Source organism: Leptonychotes weddellii, chromosome 5 (genome assembly GCF_054177405.1).
Source record: "Leptonychotes weddellii isolate Sample4059 chromosome 5, ASM5417740v2, whole genome shotgun sequence".
Taxonomy (NCBI): Eukaryota; Metazoa; Chordata; class Mammalia; order Carnivora; family Phocidae; genus Leptonychotes; species Leptonychotes weddellii.
Genome location: NC_138373.1, coordinates 60,232,569 through 60,248,865, shown reverse-complemented (window position 1 = coordinate 60,248,865; position 16,297 = coordinate 60,232,569). Strand labels below are relative to the sequence as shown.

Genomic DNA, 16,297 nt, shown 5'->3' with positions numbered 1-16,297 from the left:
AAATGATGACTCTCACTTAAATCCAACGACTTAAAAGTACTATTGCTACTCAAGCATCTCATATATTTTTAAAGATTTTATTTATTTGAGAGAGAGAGAGAGAGAGAGAGAGCATGAGTGGGGGGAGGGGCACAGGGAGGAGAAGCAGGCTCCCCACTGAGCAGGGAGCCTGACTTGGGGCTCAATTCCAGGACCTGGTGTGAGCTGAAGTGTGAGCTGAAGGCAGACACTTAACCCACTGAGCCACCCAGGCACCCCTGAAGCCTCTCATCTTTAAATGGCAATGTAAAGTATGATCTTCTTTGTCTATAACAAGAGCTTGAATTTAGATTTCTAATATTAGTGATATACTTTAGCATAAAATAATGTCTTTGAAAATATAGTCATTTTGGTTTTTCATGGATTTAGTTAAAAAACATCCATTCATTTGAAGATTCATGAGTCAGGCACTGAACTAGGCAGTGATGATATAACAGGAAAGAAATAAAGTTTTTGCCCTCACACTAATAAAACAAATGAGCTTAAAGAGATCTTAGAATTAATTTTGACAAGCTTCTTCTTTGAGTTACTTATATTCCATTAGTTTTCCATTGTATGATATTCCATAAATAACTAAAAGGGTCTCATGTTTCCAAAATAGAGACAGGTTTCCATATTGGATGGTTTCCTGTTGCTACTACCACAAATTACTACATATTTGGTGACTTGAGACAACACAAATTCATTATCTTATAGTTCTAGAGGTTAGAAGCCTAAAGTGGGTCTCACTCAGCTAAAAGTCAAGGTGTTGGCAGGGCTGCATTCCTCTGGGGGCTCTATGGAAAGAATCCATTTCTTTGCTCACCAGCATTCCTTGGCTTGTGGCCCCTTCCTCCATCTTTAAAGCAGCAAAGACAGTGCAGACTTCATCACATGACATCACTCTGACACTGATTATCCAGCCTTCCTCCTTCACTTCAGAGGACCCTGTGATTACATCGGACCCACCAGATCACCTATGGGAACCTTCCCATCTCTCAACACCAGTTGACCAGCAACCTAATTCCTCTTTGCCATGTCACCCAACACAGTCACAGCTTCCAGGGATTAGGACATGAGCCATGATTCTTTAGGGAGCTGTGAGAGTCTTCCTACCACACATAGCTTTGGAGCAGTCAGGTCAATGAGGCCAGGTCACATATATGACCCAGCGTGAAACCTGGAACACCATCACTCCTAGATGCCAGTCCTCCCACCTGCTGGAATGTTGCTCCTCCGAGAAGCACACGGTCTTTGTCCTTCCACGTGAGCCACCGTACAAAGTTGCCATTCCCATTCATCAAACTAGGTTCTATCCACCCTCTCAATTGTTTTAATAATAAAGCTAATGATTTTTCTCCGGTCTGCCCCGACCCCAAAATGGAGGGACAGCCATGCCCTGTCTTCCATCCCTCTATTCTAGTGAGGGATAAAACCCCCCTTTGCCCACGTGTGACACTAAGATTTGTTAATTATAGTAAAAACGTATTCATCTCTGTCCTGTTGCTGTTACTTCTCCGTTACCTCAACATACATTCATTCATTGTTTTTGAAGTTCAGAGAACAGTGGGGCGCCTGGGTGGCTCAGTCGGTTAAGCGTCTGCCTTCGGCTCAGGTCATGATATCAGTGGTCCTGGGATCGAGCCCCGCATCAGGCTCCCTGCTCGGCGGGGAGCCTGCTTCTCCCTCTCCCTCTGTCCCTGCTGCTCCCCCTGCCTGTGCTCTGTGTGTGTGTGTCAAATAAATAAATATTTTTAAAAATATAGTTTAAAGTTCAAAGAACAGAGGGGTGTGTTCGTGTGGATGTACGTGTGCATGTGCATGCCATAAACCTCTTGAGAGCAAAGACTGCCTAACTTGCTAAACACAAATATTTAGTAGACACTAGTCAGCTAAGCAAAGACTAAGCAGTCCCTGACCACGACAGTGAAAAAAAAGACATATTTCTGGCGTCCTGTAGAGATTTCCTGTCATAGAAGGTAAGTGGAAAGAACCAGGTGGTGTGGCTGGCTCAAGCGGGGCAAGGGAGGTCATTCTGGGCCCTGAGATGTCACCTCAGGGGGCCACAGCAGCTGGCTCTTTGGACACTGGCTGGGGGGAGCCGGAGCCAGCTCTTCTGTTTTTGACAACAGCATTTGGCCACACGGAGGGCTCCATTCCAGCTGGCATCCACCTAGGATGGAGTGCCCATTTGGCTGTATGGAGCAGATTTTCCAACTCTGTTTTCCTATCGGCACACAGTTGTGACCCTTGGGTATTGGAAGCATCTACTGGGAATCAGATCTAGTCACTCGTACAGGAGTTCATCCCAGGTCATCAGAACCTGTTTGTCCACTAGGCTAGAGATCACTTACCTTAAGAATACTTCAGAACAAGGGTTTATAAAATACTTGATCAACTGGGTGTTTAACAATTGCTATTTAAACTATGATCATTTTTACAACATTTTTCAAAGTTAACAAATGTAAACTTGAGAGACTGAATTGTACTGACCCTCTCTTTATGTGTCTCAGACATCCAGCATCCTATTCCACAAATGCTCCCCCTTCCTTTCTCCCCCTCAGCTCAGCTGCCACCCTGAGGACACAGTTGTCCAAAAGTGCATTCACTTCCCACCCCTTAGGCACGTTTCTAGGCATGAGAAGTGAAAACTGCTGGAAGATTTCCATTTCCCTTGCTCCTTTTCTCGGCCACGCACCGCAAAATCCCCAAACCAAAGGAATAGACTCTATCAGGGGAACCAGGCTTGCCCAGCCCCATATGCTTAGTGTCACTATAAGTGACACCTGGGACACAGTTTCACCGGCTATTTCTGGTCAGCCGCCCAGATTCCATGAAGACAGAGGGAAAAGAACTGCCTTTCCCGTTCGAACAACATTCCCGTTGTTACCTGTGCTCTCGGGTAAAATCCTCCAGAAGCTCAGCCATGCTTGCTGCCCCCACCCACCTTCATTTCTTAACACTCTCCCTTCAATCCAGAGAACCCCAAAATGCGCAAGCAAGAAGACACCCCAGAGATCATCCTGACTCAACCCCTCAGTCTATGGGTGACAACATGCTTATGAGAAACAGGTTGACGCCATTGGAAAGGCTTTAGTCTTCGTACTGGGACAGATCCCCATCGTGAAGCCGAAGTCTGCCCTGCATGGGAGACCACAGGTCTAGGATCTTGCTGGAGCCCTGCATTTGCGCACGACAGACGTACGGCGGAGGGAAGCTAGAGGAGTTACGTCCAGCACAATGTAGCGATGCTAACCTGGAGTACAGAGAACAAGCTTTTGTCCGAGCAGAAATAATTAAATGTAGGAGAAGCCTCCAGAGCTTGGTGAATGTTGAGACACCAGCGCCCTCTGGGCCCTCCTTTGCTTCTCCTGTGGTTCTCCCACATTTTAGGATGAGGGGACCTTGAAGCTGAATGCATGGCCACCTCCTGGCTGGGGTGTGTTTATAGTGGCCCACGTGCAAAGTCAGAAACCCTGGGTTGGCAGCTGTTTGTAGGCAACAGAGGGACTCTCTTGCTCTGCTGACTTTTCCTGGATTCTTTTTTTTTTTTTTTTTTAAAGATTTTATTTATTTATTTGACAGAGAGAGACATAGTGAGAGCAGGAACACAAGCAGGGGGAGTGGGGGAGGGAGAAGCAGGCTTCCCGAGGAGCAAGGAGCCCGATGCGGGGCTCGATCCCAGGACCCTGGCATCATGACCTGAGCCGAAGGCAGACACTTAACAACTGAGCCACCGAGGCACCCCTTTTCCTGGATTCTCAGATATAGTGGTGATTACATATCCCTGTGAGAACAGAAGCAGCTAGTAAGGCCACCGAAGCCATGCTTTAAGAAGGAATGGCAATCTCAGTCTACATGCTCTATTCCTCTCTGCGTTCCTAAAAAAGGATGGGACTTTTTTATTAAATATTCTATTAGAAGAAGAATAACCTAAAATAAGCAGCACTAAGTATAGGTTGGAAGGTCTAAGGACGTGTGAGGAGAAAGCCAGACATTCTCTAAACAACTGTTTGTTAGCTGCACTGCTACAGGCCAGGGGTCCAGACCCACCTTTATAGACGTCTGTTACCTGAGGAGATCAGCTTCTAAAACACATAGTCTGGCCCATGCTGTAACGTGGGTTTTGTCCAGTGGGGCCCACACCTCTTCTACCTCCAACAAGTGCACCTGACCCAGCTGGCTTCTTGGAGGAGGCTCCTGAGTGACCCCTTGAGGGATCAGTTAGGTTTATCCCATTGGGAAGGAAGGGAAAATGCATCCCAGGTGGTAGGAACAGCATGTACGAGGCCACAAGGTTGAAACTGAGCCTGGTATTTCCAGAAGGCAGATAGTAATTATGCATTACTAGAACATGGCGCAATGAGGCGGGGGTTGGAAGCCTGCATCCGAAGGCCCTCTATGCCAGGCTGGGACTCTAGATGTTAGCCCTGGGGTTACAGCCAAAGATTCCAGCTGTAACAAGTACCCCAAGCATTTCAGAAGGGTGACGGAGTTCCATGCAAGATCAAGAACAGCAAAGCAAGGGGGAGGGATTAGAAGGTGGTTGCAGATGAGGCTCCCGACTGGGCCAGCACACCAAGACATTACCTGCTGGGCTCCCCCACCGGAGCTATCACAGGGCAGGAGGTGAGGGCTGAGAGATGCGCAGAGCACCACAGGGCTGGAAGGAGGTGAGCTCTGTGGAGGTGGAGCAGGCAGGGAATAGGATTTTGACCGGTAACACCAGAAAGGGGATGGCACAGGGAGAATGGAACTGGTGGAGTCCAGCAGCATGGCTGTAAGAGGACAGGCTTTCTGGGTGAGACTTCAGGCACACGCAGGAGGGCAGGGAAGACAGGTTGGCAGCAAGTGTGTGACACAGAATGACAGCTTCATAAGCATTTAGTGATGAGGAGATGGACTCTAGCTACCTCAGCACAAACATGCAAAGGCAGGACAATTTCTAAAGTCCGAATGGCATCCGTGCATGGGAGAGAGAGAGAGAAACAGAGAGAAAGGGAAAAGAAGAAGACAAGGAGCTATGGTTTCATTAAATGAACATCTCATGATTGTCTCAAAATCACTCATCAGCTGACCGAAAGGTAACTACTTTTGTGCTTTAAAGTTAAAATCCTTGTACCTAAAATTTCCTTTTCTGATAATTTCGCTCAGCTTCAAGGCTCTGGAAAAGTCTGCCTACCTCCTTCTTCCCTGTGATCACCTGGGAGTGGAAGCCAAAAACCAAAACTTACCCTCAGGGCACCTACTCAAAGATATTATTAGATCATCAGAATTGGATTTGATTCTTCCATCAGCCAGACTTCATATCTGCTATAAATCAAATTGTATGCATTGCAATAAAGCTTCTCCTCTCTGTGCTCCTTCGAGCTCATCCATTTACTTAAATAGAGGCAGGGCTTCTTAGATAGGCCAGACGTTCTGCCTCCAAGTGACTTACCACACACTTCCTCTCAGACTTGACCAGAGGGGAAGACTCGGTTGTGACAACCAGCACACGCCCTTCCTGCTGTCCCCCCACCCCCACCCTGCAGACCATCAGAGAGGTTTCCTGGGAGGGACGGGTGAACCCAACAAGTAAAAAACTCTTGCCATGGGCACCAATGCTGGTCTTGGCTTTTGCATTTCTTCCATGTCTATTTGGGAAGAATCTCTGATGCTTTAAGTAGATAGCTTAACCTATGGTCCTCGATATAGTGACCATACAACACACTCCCTCTCACCTTCCATGAGAGAGGACCAAGGGTGGGTTAGCACAGCCCACAAACCGCTGGTCAGGGAACACAACCGCTATGTCAGTCCACCAAGAAATTCATGGAATGAAGGGACTAGTCCTATCCCCAAGGAACTTTTGATTTGGTCAGGGAGACGCATTTATTACATCATTAAGTCAATGTTTATTGAACACCTACTGTGTACCAGGCACTATTCTAGGCTCTTGGCAGTAAGTAGCCAATGAAACAAGAAGAAATCCTTTGCCTCATGGAGCTAACATTCCCGTGCTAAATGAGGACACAACTTTTCAACACATAATTAACAAAAGGAACTAAACCAGTGGCATAAGGTAAGGACAAAGTGATGCTGCATTTAGAAGGAAGGAGGAGGAAATGCATCTTGTTGGAATAAGGGAGGCTCCATGAGGAAACAGGAGCCTAGAAACTTCGTTAAAACTCAAATATGCCTCTACAGGCTCAAGTATATATTATCTCCAGGCATGGTGATGGGACATACAGATATTTCCAAAAAAGGTTACCACATCGTGCTTTATCTCGTGCTTGATGACTATTCTGCTGCTGTCCCCTTGGAACGGCAAGGAGGCTTGGCTATGGGAGGGAGACACTAGGGTTTCAAGAGGGCCAGAGCAGGTGGGGTTCAAAAGTCATGTTAAGATCCTCCTAACAGTCAGGTTTATAATCAACTCATGGTTATCTTATCCCTCCCAACCCAGTAAAACACATACCGCCCACTTCAGACAGCTTTTTATCACATTTTCCCCCTGCGTAGCTCCCAGTTATCAGGTGAAATCCCTGATTCACCTGCACTAAGACCTCCCCTGGGAGCCAAATGCAGAGTGCTCTTTGCCTTGCCAGGCCCTCTCCCTCCGAGGCACTCTGCTCTGAAAGCACCCTGAGCACCTCACCCTGGTGGAAAGTACATGCACAAAACCATCCTCTCTCCAGACCGCCCTCCAAGAGCATGAGGGCTAAGAGTGAGCCATTCAGGAAATACGCTTAAGAATGAGGGTTTAAAGAAAGGTACCTCCAAAGCATGATGATAAATGCACCAGAAATTCCAGGTGCAATAATCAAGTTGAATACCTTTGCTTAATTTTTTAAATGTGTGAAAAGAAAATAAACAAAACAAACACTTCACTTCCTTTGGGTCATCAGTTGAGAAATTGTAGGATCAATCCCCTTTGGTTTGAATAAGCCTAGAAAACCGTCTTCCCAATTCAGCCAGGCTCCCCTTCCAAAATGTCTCATCAGACAGGTGTGCAGTTTCTACTGAAATATCTCCATCAGTGAAGATCTTCTTCAAGGCAAGCAACCTGTTCATTAGACAGTCAGGGGTTTCAAAAATTCTCCAGATGTTTTCCCCTCTCTCTCTCTCTCTTTTTTTTTTTTTTTAAGAGAACAAGGGGTGGGGCAGAGGGAGAGAGAGAATCTTAAGCAGGCTCACACCCAGAGCAGAGCCCGTTGTGGTGCTCGATCTCACAATGCTGAGATCATGACCTGAGTTGAAAACAAGAGTCAGACAATTTAATCGACTGAGCCACCCAGGCACCCCTCCAGATGTTTCTTTATTTCCTCAACCCACTGGCCCTAGGACCGATATGACTAAAAAAGTAGATCAGTATGAATTTAAACATGTTATAAATCCAATCATTAAGTAGAATAATTTTGAGAAGATAGGATGAATAAAATGAGAATTGGCAAGCAGGAATTGTGATTGTCCCTAAGAACAAAATATGGTGAATGGACTTTGGAAAGATAACCTTTAGGGAGACAGTAGGTGAGAAAAAAGCCTGAGAGAGAACGAGTCTCATCAGGGTGAGGCCATCACTTGTCATGGGGCTTCAAGAAGCTGGGACCGGGATAGGGGCTAAGGCAGATGGCTATTATGTTTTATCAAATTTATGTGTGATTAAAATTAGTCCCTGTACTTTAGCAGTCATTTATAACACATCTTGGAAATTCCAACCTTCTCTCTCTGCATGTGGGGCTATGACACAGAATGGCCATGGGACACATGCAGTCTAAGGAAAGGAGTAAATGCTCAGCTGGGTCACACCTTCATCCTCAGGTATGCCTATCTGGAAAAGCTGACTTAAGAAGATATGCTAAGTTTTTGTTTGTGTGCTTGTTTTTGAATCACTTATCTAACTCAGAACAGTACCAGTTATTTTTTGTGTGTGAGAGAAAATATCTATAATTCTCAGTTTTTTGTTTGCTGCTTTTGCAGCTGACCTACACATCAATATTGCAAACACATTCTGAAATCATCAATAATTACCTTTCATTGTGGTACTCAAAATTCCCAAAAAGAATTCACCATTCCTTCTGGTTTCCAATGTACCTAAACTAAGGTGGGGGGGGTTAGTTTTAAAAATTATAGGATGTCATTTCCAAAACTGAGAAATATACACACATGAGAGATGGAATAAACCAGTGTGCATATATTAACCTCTGAAAATATTGGACCACATCTTTCTTTATCAATATCCCTCATTCCCATATGACCTTGCACAGAAGAATTTGAAATCGACACACATTTTCTATAATTCTCTAGTTTGTTTTTTCTACTTGGTAATTTAAATCATGACTAAAATTGTCTTGATTGAATCTACTTTAACCTGACCTAACTTGAAACATTTGCCATTAGCTACTGCAAGCAATCAAGGTAACCCCAATTACAGCACACAGTTCCCTTTCTTGCCCAATAACCAGCTCAGTACTATTGCAAATTATGTCAAACAAGCATTGCAAACAGCTCACCCACATCTGCAGAGGAAGCACAACATCCACAGACCAAAGTAGATCTTACCAGTACCAATTATGCTTCCTTTATCTTGATAAGAAGGCAGCAAATCGAATTATAACGGATGAACAAACTATTACCCCCCTGCCAAGGATGCATTGAAAATTTCTAAGATCTTGCACTAAAATGAAAAGTGCTGTGATTTTTAATAACTGTAGGATTATCTAATTCTGTTTGTGGATGTTTTACTGCTGTGAGGACATCTGCCTCTGGGGACTGTCTCCCCTCCAGTGATGACTGACAGCCCTGTTCTCTGGACCAGACTGAGTGCAACTTCAAGAAGCCAGAAGTCACCAACCTTCCCAGGTGATCCAGTACAAGGTGTAGGGTAGGGTGGCTGCCACTGCCAAAGCCTGGAATCTGAAGATGCCATTCAGAACCCGGGTTTCTGTGTCTCCTCCACCTGCTTCGTTATTTCATGCCAGACTCCCCAGGATCTCTGTTTGCCCTGCTTGGCAGCAGCAGAAGACAATGTTTTTCCAGTGTTCCTTGTTTCACCCATCTCTAGCTTCACTTAAGCCAGATGCTTTGCCTTGGTTTGTTTTTGTCCTGTGTACAGCAGGAGCAAAAGGCCCTTAGGTACCGAAATGCACACAGAAGCGTGCTACACGTGTGAGAAGCCCTTTTTACAAAACTGTCGACCTACAGAGATGTCTACGGTGACAGGGCCCCAAACCCCCCCACAAAGTCTAGCCTCTGGAGATGCTCAGTTGCCCAATGGTCAGGATATATTTAAGTGTATTAACACATTTACTCCACGGACTATCAGGCAGCCAATAGAACAGGTACACGTGAAAAAGAGAATTATTAAGATTACAATATACAGGTGAACACTTAGAAGAGAGAAACTACTGAAAGGAGAATTTCACATTGTTGCTGATCACAAAGTTGCTGATCACAACTTTACCAAAAGTATGGCTGCATATGGATGTGGCCGTGGAAATTATGAAAGTATAACATACATACATATATGGTGCAAATAAACTAAAAGAGGAAGATGATCACTGACTATTACATCCTAGGAGTCTATGGAAACAGTGATGGAGCTCTTGCCAAGCTTAAAACACCTGACATTTCAGGGGTACCCAGGTGGCTCAGTCAGTTAAGCAACTGACTCTTGATTTTGGCTCAGGTCATGATCTCAGGGTTCTGGGATGGAGTCCCACATCAGGCCAATAACATGAGCATACAGCTATTCACTGGAAGGGCAGAGATGAGCCCTGGAACCTCCCCACTCATGAATCTGTCCTCTTTTCTCTCCAGCACACTGCAAGGGATTCATGCAAATAAATCAGGGATCCTCCTTATCTGAGTAGTCACCATCCAAATCCCTACAGTTATGAGCTTTTTTGGGGAAGCATGTTTTCCAAACACTAAAATATTTCCTAATAACCATTTTATGACTTGAGTCCCCACTCAAAATTCCATCCTCGTCCACAGCCAGCATCTACACCTGATCCTGTCTGTGAGTGGGGGTCTTGTACCTCCCATGGAACGACATGTGTCCACAGCAAAGGTTGCAAAACTTGCCCCACAAATACAGAATTTCATGAGGTTAATCAAAATGACATCAGAGAACTTCCTCAGAGAACAATGGCAAATGGGGACTGAGCAGTTTGATGTGGAAACAATCATTTCAGAGAAAAATTTTAAGTTGGTGCAAGATAGGGATTTTAATACAGAGGGAGTTTAATATTAAAGAACCTAAAAGGCCCAAAGGAAAATGACTAAGACCTCGAGTATTTTTGTAAAACTAGCTCATCTTGAAGATGTGATGTAAGTGTCAAATGTGATTTAAAGTACCACAATATACAGTCATACATTCTGTCCAAAAATTTACTCCTCTCAAAACACTCAACATCTGACTTTTGCACTGCTCATTCTAAGAGATAGCCATGGTCAAAATGATAATATAAATTTTGTTAAATGTAAACTAAAATAAATCTATTTTCATATTTTTCAGGTTGTTTTTTTTTTGTAAAATAAAGTCCCAAAGCTTCTTTTCATTAAATTATGAAATTTTGGTCCCCACTTAAGTGGATTCACTTTAAATGGCCTTTTTCTGGTTCCAATTATCCTTGGATAACAAGAACCTGCTGTAGAATCTTCAGAAAGAATTTCTTAAATATAAATCAGTAATGTGAAGGATATTTATATCATTTCAAGCCAAGCATACATTTTAGAAGCAGGAAGTTCAGATCCAGACTATGAAATACTAGGGGGCACTGTGTTTTTATTTTGCCCCCGCTCATCAAAAATAACACATTTCATATTTTATCTTATACAAAATAAAAACAAAGGTTACAAAATCACCAATGAGCAATGACTATATTCGTCTCAATTCTCCTAAAACGTGTGAAAATACAACAATGTATTTGCCATCCTGAATTAATAATTAAGTTTCTAGTTTTACATCCTATTTTACATGAAAAAAACCATGGAAAAATCTTAAGTTTCTTAATAGTAGCTGATTTGCATATTGTGATTAGTTCTTCACCTGCAGTTATCTGTGGCTCTGTATAATTTGTGGTCCGAACTTCACCTGAGAACAATCAAGTTTGCTGAGTTTTCTTACGTTCAAAATATTTATTACATGAAAATAGTTAACATTCAGGGCTAACATTCACTTAGATAATGAAAGCTATTCTAGTATCATAAAAACACAAGGCTTTATTTTAGAAGCATCAATTATTCAGTGGAACATTGTCTTCTAGAAGAATAAGAGAATATTTCTTCCATTAAATAAAATTGCAACATTCTTTAACAGAAAGATACTTTTTCTTTTGCTTTTCAAATCTGTAACAATAGTACAAATCTAATTAATCAATGAGGAACAACTTAAAATATGTGGGATAATAAGTTAAAAATTCACTTATTAGGGACTTTCCGGCTTCTGTGACCAAAATAATAAACAATTCATGATTCAGTTTGTTTACTAATCCTGTCTCAAAGGTCAAGACCAAGATTATCAACTCGGTCTTGCTGTCAAATTTGCTTATCTCTCAAATGAGCATAAATGAATGGCTCAGATTAAGATGTGACTAAAGTTCTTTCCAGGAAGGACAACAAAGTCCCAGCTCCCACAGCCACCAGAGGCTGAAGAGGGAAGATGTGGAATGTCTGCCATGCTCTACTGGAGACACATGAATTATGTCATGACTATGATCTAAGAATGTGAAGAATAAGCTTAAAACCACCCCTCAGATATTTGAGACTCCTGCTTCATCCATCAGATGAGCCTTCTGCAGTGGTGTCCTGCCAGGAATGGAGTGAGCGAGTTATCATTTTTTCTGCTACATACAGAGTATAACAACTTTCTACTTTTGCTGAAATTTGAGGGAGGCTGCATTAGATGTTTTCCCTAATTAGAGCTGATTCTTTCCACCTAGAACTGTGATAAGGAATTCTTTTTTTTTTTTTTTCTGTGAAAATATAGAAAACATAATACTTCAGAACGTAGCATTCCAAAGTCCTTTTTCCTAACCATTACTCCAGAATAGATATGACCCATATGGTTCGGGCTTAATGATTACTAACACTCACATAGTGCCAGGCACTCAAAGTGTTTTCCATATGTTAACTCATTTACAACTCGTAATAATCTTCTGAGGTAGAACTGTCCTCATCCCCATTTTACACATCAGGAAACAGAGAGCTGTTTAGCAACTTGTCCAGGCATCAGAGCCAAGCCAGGATTCACGTGAGGCAGGGAGGCTCCAGAGTCCATATAGGACCTCTGTTTTGTGTATTTATTTGGGAGATGGGGAGAGGAAATGCAGAGAGAGGAGAAGAAGGAAAAAAAAAACCTTCTGGGAGACTCTCTTCTCTCCTGGCCCACACACATATATACCGCAAAGAAAATTTCGGTTGTGAACACATCAACAAGTCCATTCTCACTGGCTGGTTCTTCAAATAAAAATGCTCAATTTCTTTTTTTTTTTTTAAAGATTTTATTTATTTATTTGAGAGAGAGAATGAGAGACAGAGAGCACAAGAGGGAAGAGGGTCAGACGGAGAAGCAGACCCCCTGCTGAGCAGGGAGCCCGATGCGGGACTCGATCCCGGGACTCCAGGATCATGACCTGAGCTGAAGGCAGTCGTTTAACCAACTGAGCCACCCAGGCGCCCAAAAAATGCTCAATTTCTTATTAAAAGGGCAGTATTCTTCTAGAACTACTTGGAGAAGTAGGAGAAAAGAGGAGCCTGGGCACCAAACAAGAATGGTGTCACACACAAGAAGCAAAGAAAGAGGAGACCGGATGGAGCTGTCGTTGGAGAGGAGGGTGGCCTAGGCCTTACTGCAATCTAGACCCTGTGAATTTCAGACTTTTCTCCCTCTCCCCAAAGTATTCTTCAATATGATGTCTTCACACGTGAGGAAAGCCAGAATAACAGTGGCTGCTACAGAAGTACATATGGAAATACATGTGCTTGGCCTGCGCAAGTTCATTACCAACATTCATCAAATCTTCATTCATCATTACATATTATTCCCATTTTAGAGGCAAGGCTAAGACATAGAGTATTTTGCCCCAAGCCACAGAATTATATAATTGTATTTATTATATAATTGAAATTCCAGCTTCTAGATGCTATGATAGGTTAAGGAGTCCAATGAGGTCCCTGGAAGACAACCATCTCCCCTGTTGCGTAGAGAGACCCTTGAGAACTGTAATGGGTGGTGACCACTGCACCCAGCAAGAAGACATGTACCTGAGTATACAAGGATGGGAATAACAAAAATTAATGTATTTACTGTTGTGGTTACATTGCAGCTGCATTGCGAGTGGTTCCCAAAATACATTTTATTTTTTTAGTTTTTTTCAAAGATTTTATTTATTCATGAGAGAGAGCACGTGTGCAAGAGAGCACAAGCAGAGGGAGGGGCAGAGGGAGAGGGAGAAGCAGGCTCCCCAGAGCAGGGAACCTGAGGCAGGGCTCGATCCCAGGACCCCGAGATCATGACCTGAGCTGCGAGTGGACGCTTAACCAACTGAGCCACGCAGGCACCCCCCAAAATACAATTTAATGCTTTCTTAATAATATCCAAAGAAAAAAGGAAAACTAAAGAAGAATTTGGAATTTGTGGGAAATTTTTTACAAGAAATTGGCACGCTAACCAATTTGTAATTTGGGAGGGTGAATAACTTTGACATCTCCCATGAGAAAAACGCTCCTCAATCACCTTACTCTAAAAAAAGGGGTTTTGAAGGAAAATAAATCCCATATTTTGTATTAAAAAAAAAAAAGTCTAGGTGGCTAGGTGTAGACAATGGGAAGCTCATTCATACTAACAAATTAAAAATTGCTTAAAGTTTTATTCAAGCTCTGTTTCAGAATCAAGAAACGGCCTAACGGGTGACAAGGTGGTGAGGCTCTATGCCTGATGTGGCTGCACCTGTTTAAGCACAGAAGAGACAGCCCGGCTGAAAAAGCACCCTCATCAAATGACACCATAAAACTATGTATTTTAATGGGCTGGAAAGACAAATCTGAACAACTGGTCGACAGGCTGGATTTAACTCGGCCCTTTTCTTTGTCTGATAGCTGAATAAAAGAATGGATTTTAATAATTGAACTCACGGGGCGCCTGGGTGGCTCAGTCGTTAAGCGTCTGCCTTGGGCTCAGGTCATGATCCCAGGGTCCTGGGATCCAGCCCCACATTGGGCTCCCTGCTCAGCCGGGAGCCTGCTTCTCCCTCTCCCACTCCCCCTGCTTGTGTTCCCTCTCTAGCTGTGTCTGTCAAATAAATAAAATCTTTAAAAAAAATAATAATAATAATTGAACTCACTATATTTTTCATGATAACTCAGGACATGCTGAGGCCAAACTGACAGAGATTTTTTTCAGCAAGATTTGCTAAATTTTTTAGCGAGTGGTACTGGGGGGGCGGGGAGGGGGACACCGGATGTGAAGTGACATGGGGCCACATCTCCAGGCCAGAGGGTGGGAGGCGGATCAGGTCCAGGCCCCAGCTCACTTCAGGGTCCCCACACGCCACGTCATCAGGGCACTAGAGGCTGGTGAAAATGAAAAAAACAAACCCAAGAAACTGAACCATGGTTTGGATTCTAAACCCTCCCTTTAGACAAACTTGTAAGGAACTGGAAAGTGATTTTCAAGGCTTACTCAACACTACTGGGCTCTGGCTTACCAAGGAAAGATGAAGGAAGGTAGGTTTCCAAACTCAGGGTAGAACTTGCTATTTTTCTTCAAAAAGTAAAAAGATGATGCAACAAAGAATAAAAATATAGATGAAGTAAATGAATTCACCTAAAATAAAGAGGGGCCTCAAAGGCAGGCTTCTTCAGCAGATACTTTGCCAAGACAGATTTGTTCAGTGCATAAGACAAAACTGTTGCGATAAAAAGGGAGCTTGAGAGTTAGATGAAGATGGTGCTTGTGAGAATGTTGAGACTCTAGCTTTGTTCATGTGTGATGGAAATTCGTGATAAAACAAAGATCATCACCAGCCAGTTGTTCACTGAGAAAGTCCTTTGATGAGTATTTCCCCGAAAACACTCTAAGCTACCACGCAATCCCAGGGACACCCTCTCACCAAGAAGACAAACTTACAAAATCTTTCCACCAACAAGAACCTGAAAATGTCACAGGAAGAATTCTGGGCACCCCCTCCCCTTGGGGAATCCCCTCCCACAGCTTATAAAGCAGTGAAGAAAGTCATGTCATCTCCATTACTTGTGTGGGACATTATCTGGCTGCTCACCCCTGCCCCCACAACCATAGCATGAGTTCATTCTTCTCTGCCACTCAGGTACTTGAATAAACCAAGTTTGAGAAGTGCTGAGTTTAGCCCTTAACCTCAAGGCGCACCTGACTCCCGCCAGGAGGAGGAAGGAGACAAGCAGGAGATCCTGTTGGTACCACTACTTCCTGTTGTGCGTACTCCAGGCCGGCACCAGCCTGAACACAAGCCTCCCACCCCCCCACACCACCAAATGATGGGAGGCCCTACCAGCACATATGAGGGTTTTGTCTGCCTTTTCACTTGGGAGTCCTTCCTCTCTCCCCATCAGCCTGCCCCACCCTCCCCTCACTGCAAGATAGGTCCAGCAAGGACCCCCACTCCCCTGTCCACAGCAATGGGCACTTGACCCAGGGCACCCCCTCCTAAGGAATGCCTTTCCTAAGACCTGATTTAGCAACAGTAGAAAAAAGAGGGTCTCCTTTCTTGCAGGGTCAATGCTGTAAGGGCTGCTGTAGCTGTCTTTCAGACCCAAGAGAAAATGAGGCCAATATACAGAGCACACTTGAGTCCCCATGAAAGCCAGCTTCCCCCTCGGATTTCCCTAGCATATAAGTCAACAAATTCCATGTTTGACTTAAGCTACTTTGAGTTGGTGGGGGGGAGGAGATGTGCAAGCCCCAATTTTCCTCAAGAAAATTGCTTTTTTTTTTTAATAGGAAAAAGAAAAACTTTGTATCTAATAATATACTCAGTTACCATTTCCGGTAAAAAAGATTCCTCATTTGGACAGGAAATAATTTGTTACAAATACATTCATAAAACAGCCACTTATGTTTTGCAGAAAACTGTTCTAACTTGATACTTAAAATCTTATAAGTAAATGGTTTAATTATAAGGTTCCAAGTTATCCTTTAATATATTGTAACGCTCCGATACATCTGAAGGATCACATCGAATACTTATTAAAGAATTATATCATGTCAGACAGGACATGGTAGCATTAAAAAAAAAATAACCACCAAAGATGTTTC

General features: G+C 43.4%; 1 protein-coding gene across 5 annotated transcripts in view; it reads right to left on the bottom strand.

Moving 5' to 3' along the window:
• The window catches only part of SVIL (supervillin), a 226,922-nt gene that overhangs the window by 178,565 nt on the left and 32,060 nt on the right, over positions 1–16,297 (bottom strand). The window contains exon 1 of one of the 5 annotated variants that reach the window (XM_081820798.1): positions 845–966. The exons of the other annotated variants lie outside the window; for them this stretch is intronic. The gene's annotated coding sequence lies outside the window, so the exon portion shown is untranslated. Of the gene's footprint in view, positions 1–844; positions 967–16,297 lie in introns of those variants that run through there. 5 annotated transcript variants of the gene reach the window in all.